The sequence below is a fragment of the Lingula anatina genome, chromosome 3, assembly GCF_051362555.1.
Source record: "Lingula anatina isolate TDL-2025a chromosome 3, LinAna3.0, whole genome shotgun sequence".
Taxonomy (NCBI): domain Eukaryota; kingdom Metazoa; phylum Brachiopoda; class Lingulata; order Lingulida; family Lingulidae; genus Lingula; species Lingula anatina.
The window spans coordinates 17,310,494-17,315,970 of record NC_141769.1 but is presented as its reverse complement, the minus strand read 5'-3'; the positions used below and the strand labels follow the sequence as shown (position 1 = coordinate 17,315,970).

Sequence of the window (5,477 nt, the reverse complement as noted above, 5' to 3'; positions counted from 1 at the left end):
TTGTTTACATCAACATTTCTAAGCGTCCCAATAAAGAGAAAACGTGGCAGGCCGAGGTTTGAATGGAAAATCAACATACAAGTTTCACAAAGGTCACAAGGATGGCAGTTGATAAAAAAGAAATGCAGGGGCTTGGTCCATGGTGTGTGCTGACAATTTTCAATATACGGAGAATCGGGATGATGACGCTGGTGATTAGTAGAAATTTCCACATAAAAAAGGAAAATGAGAACTCGTCCCTGGGTGGGCTCGAACCACCAACCTTTCGGTTAACAGCCGAACGCGCTAACCGATTGCGCCACAGAGACTTCGCTGAAAGAATTCATTGTTTAGAAATGCTATAAAGGTGTCCTATACTACGCGGCCATGATCACGTGATTTCACAACTACTGCAATGTTGTTGTGAGTTCTGCTTTATTACATTCAAGATTCCCGCGTCAAGTCACATGGTACCAGGTGTCATGCGACACCTGGCGTGACGCGTAAACGATCCATAGGCTAATACACTACATTCCTCCCCATCATATTTTCAAAACATGCTTATATATAAACCACTGATAATTAAGATAAGTGTGAATTAATTACAATTGTTGACATAACTTTAACATACATACGGATTACACTTTATCAACAGCATCTTAGTCAACCCTTGCTTTAAATGACAATGTTATATGTATTGTATGCCTTACATCAGCACAGTTAATGATAATGAGATCTATTTTTGTGCATAGTAAATAATAATTGTGCATATACATTACATATTAACGGCACATATAAATACATTATTTCCTTATAACTAAGGTAACATGTTGTGTTAAACAGTGCATACTTTCAAGTCCCATATTTTTATATATAAATGTGCATGCATTACTGCATAAACGGCACATATGCTAAATCTGCATTATCAACATGACACATGCACTTTACTCACAAGACTGTACTGTGCATCCAAACAGCTTCAGAATACAAACAACTTTTACAAATGCCTTGATAAAGTGAACGACATATAATTGTGTCACTTGTATGAATAGAATATTTAATGCAAATACAGGCTCAGTATAATGTAGCCAATATATGTATGTAAAACATAGTCAATGTTCTGTTCAAAGTCAATAGAGTTCACAGAAAATGTCCCATTATCTCAGTAACTTGTCCTTGGCATAACGTATTGTAGTGGATATCGCTGTCACATCTGTTAATAATAACCTCATTAGTTCTGAGTCTTCCTCTCAACAATAACGTATTGGAGGTATAACTGTTCTGCCACTTCTCGTAACAACAGCATCTTTGACAGTTCTATCACCTTGTGGTTGGTCATCACCCACATTAGGAGGAGTCACACATTTAGCTTTGGAGGGTTTTAGGGCCCCCCTTCCCTTACAGGGCTTTAAGTGATCATGATGCACCACCACAACTTTTCTTTTTGTTTTTATCTTATACAAAATTGGAGAAAGCACCTCAATAATTTTGAAGGGACCGAGCCATACAGGCTGTAATTTCTTTGAACGACCGGGTTTTGACATGTTATTATATCTATACACTAGGTCACCTTTACAATATTGTGTCTGTCTGGCATTTGCGTCATAGTACGCTTTTTGTGTCTTTAAATTTTCGCCGAGACATTTTCTGGCCAACTCGTGAACGCTCTCTAGCTTCTCTTTTAATTGCATGACATAGCTATTTGGTTCAACATCTCCTTTAATAGATTTTAAACCAAACGTAAAATCAATGGGCTGTCTAGTTTCCCTTCCAAACATCAACATGTTTGGGGTCAGACCTGTTTGTCTGTTAGGGACCGCCCTGATTGCGCTTGTAATTAAAGATAAATGTTCATCCCAATTACTGTCCTGTCCTTCCAAATAACACCGTATGCACTGCATGATAGTCCTATTCTGACGCTCGACGGCGCCATTCGAACTCGGCCTGTACGGACTGGTTTGAGTTTTATTAATGGACAGTAAACTACAAACATTACTAAACAATTCACTTGTAAAATTGGCACCCATGTCGGAATGTATGATAGTTGGACAACCAAACCTAGCAATGAAATTGTTTACCAATGTTTTGCTAACCGTATCTGCAGTTTGGTCCGCTAATGGATACGCTTCCACCCATTTAGTGAACTGACATACGACAACTAAAATGTACTTATTCCCTGATTTACTGGGAGTAAGTGGTCCTAAAATATCTATGTGAACTCTCTCTAAAGGTGCACCGGCATGGAAATTTTGCAATTCAGCTCTGAATTTCCTGTTTGCCTTTTTATTTTTTTCACAGGCCACACATGAATTGACATACAGTTTGCAGTCGGTAGTCATTCCATACCAAAATACACTTTGTCTCAACTTATAAAGAGTCCGAGCAATCCCTTGATGACCTGAAATAACAGGGTCATGACACAATGATAAGGCTTCCTGTTGAAATTCTTTGGGTAATACCAAAAGAGGGTTAAAAGAGCCTTTATCAAACCTGCTGTAATATAAAACACCATCTTTCATGGACAGCAAATTGAAGTTTGTCCATAAAAATTTCACAGCTGTCGAGCATAGTTGCAACTCCTCTTGAGAAGGACTTACATTTTCCTCAATCCAACCTATCACCTTTAATAAGTGATTATCTTTTAATTGCGCTTCTCTGAGTTGACTTGCTGTATACTTTGCAAACAATTCAACATTCCCAGTATTTTCCCTGGGTGGGTCTACGGCAGGTGTAACAGTTTTCACGCTTCTTAGAGACAGGGGCCCTATGTAATCGACATCTTTATTAAATCTGTCCCATTCTTCATGAAGCCTGGTACAGTGATGACAGCCTCCACAAGGTAACTTTGTCACATCACAACCATCTTCATAGTAATAACAGTCTTTGTGCTGAAGAGGAATGCGTGACAATGAATCAGCATTACTGTGGTTTTTTCCCGATCTGTGCTGAATTTCGAAATCATACTGGGCCAATTCCTCCATCCACCTTGCTAAAACACCATTGAGCAATTTAAAACGCATGATCCAAGTCAAACTGCAATGATCTGTCCTTATTACAAACTTTCTACCAAGTAGATAGTGCCTGTACTGCCGAGTAAATCGGACTACTGCTAAAAGCTCCTTTTTAGTCGTGCAATAACGACGTTGACTAGGAGTGAGAGCAAAACTGCCATAACTAATGACCTTTTCAGTGTCATTTTGCACCTGTATGAGCTCAGCTCCAATACAAGTATCACTGGCGTCCGTGTCTAAAATAAATAAACCATCACTGTCTGGAAAGCTCAGCACGGGACTATGGACCAAAGCCTGTTTCAAGTCATTGAATGCAACTTCGTGTTCATTAGTCCAATTAAAAACACTTTTGTTTTTGGTCAAATCATACAGTATACCAGACATAGCAGCAAAACATTTTATGTGACTTCTATGGTAATTAACTAGACCAAGAAATCTTTCCACATCTTTCTTACATTTTGGACGTGGCCAACGTTGAACTGCTTTTATACTGTCAGGATTTGGAGCAATGCCATTCTCATCTACCAATTTGCCCAAATAGAGAACACTCCTTTTGAGTAATGAACACTTGGATGGTTTTAATTTCAATCCATTTTCTTTGAATCTATCCAACACCAGTGCAATATTGGCTATAGAATCATCAAAACTGTTCCCAAGCACAACAACATCATCCAAGTAAGCGAGTACTTGTCTCCACGTCAAACCATGCAGAACTGAATTGACTGCTCGCATGAAAGTAGCAGGGCTGTTAGTCAAACCAAACGGTAGTCTCTTAAACTCAAACAAACCGTACTTGGTCATAAAAGCGGTTTTAGGCCGGGAGCTTTCCTCAACTTCAACCTGATAATAAGCACAGTTCATATCAAGAGTGCTGAAATACCGAGTGCCCGCTAAAACATCTAAGCATTCGTCTATTTGCGGTAGTGGATACACATCCTTAACGGTCACTTTATTTAAAGCACGAAAATCTATGCAATATCTCAAAGTGCCGTCCTTTTTTCTCACTAAAACAGGAGAGGATGCCCATTCGGAACAAGAGGGTTGCACAATGTCAGCGGCTAACAATTTATCTAATGTTGCCTTTTCCTCTTGCTCGAAACCCAGAGGTGTGCGTCTCAGTCTTTGTTTAATAGGCTTTGCTTCGTTGGTATCAATTCTATGTTTAATCTTTGTAAAATGACCGATATCAAATTCAGATTTGGAAAAAACATCGGCATATTTTATCAAAAGATTGCCTAATTTGAGAGACTGCTCATCAGACAAATCCTCACTAGATCGTTTCCACAAATCACGCACGTGTTCAGGAATATTATTCTCCACATCGTTAGAGTTCACATCAACTTTCAACACCGAGAAAGACTGGTGCACATTCGAACTGTCAAAACTCTCAGGATATCCCAGTACACGCTCAATCTCTTCCAAATCACCCATCACATGACCTGCTTTTAAGGTAATTGACTTATCAGTCTCATTCCTTAGAGCGATTGAACAACTGAGGCAAGCATCCGTAAAATCGGTGCTTATCAACCCATAGGGCACCGAAAGACCCTTCTGATCATGTTTAGGGGCGTTGAGTAAAAAGGTTTTGTTCCTTTCCGCCACAAAGGGAACCTGAACAAACTTCTCAGAATGCGGTGGAACAGCAACTTTCTTTGATAAAATAACACGATTTGCCACTAAATAATTGTCACTACCTTTTCTTATAGAGGCATGAACTTTATTGCGTCTTCTATCTGAAGAATCTGGTCTGGTCAACGATATGAAATTGTTTTCCAGACAGATGTTACACTCAAACATTTTCAAGAAATCTAAACCCAATAAAACATTGTCTGGGATAGGAGCTGCAAGTGCTGTCCATTCATACACTTCTGAACCAATTGCTAATTTTAGGCCTTTTATTTCTCTTGCTCGTAAGCTAATCTGCGGTATACCTTTTATGTCATGGTACCCGCCGTAAGTAATTTCTCCAGTAATTTGTGATAACAGCTTGTCACTTACTATGGTCACTTGCGCTGCCGTGTCGATAACAGCGTTAGTTTTGATTCCATTGACATGTATGGGGACCACTAAACTTTCGCCTTTGGCCATGCCATTACAATAAACGGTGTGTGGGATCAGATTTGGTCCTACTGCAGCTGAGGTCGATTGTTGGACCGCACAGGCGACCTGTTGCGGTTTAACGAATCACTGTTTTTCTGGGGACAATTTGTGCTTATGTGACCCGTTTCATGGCAATTATAGCACCTTGTGATGCCCCTAGGGGGTGTACCAAACTGAGTGTCATTGCCCTTTTGCGTTTGGTTCACGGACTGACGGAATAACTGAATCAATTCTAACAACGAGGATTCAATGTTTTGCAACCTCTGCTCTGCATCATTCGACTGAAATGATTTTGCCCGATTAGGACTCGAGCTACGAGGTGAAAACTGAACGCGAGTCACATTTGGTGGATTTTGACGCTCAATATGATCTGTACATGGAGACTGG

At 39.8% G+C, this 5,477-nt stretch overlaps 1 non-coding gene across 1 annotated transcript; it reads right to left on the bottom strand.

The window, feature by feature from the left end:
* Nucleotides 1–234: 234 nt before the first annotated feature.
* Trnan-guu (transfer RNA asparagine (anticodon GUU)) lies at nt 235–308 on the bottom strand. Its single transcript has one exon. It is a non-coding gene; the product is annotated as a tRNA-Asn (tRNA).
* Nucleotides 309–5,477: the final 5,169 nt, after the last annotated feature.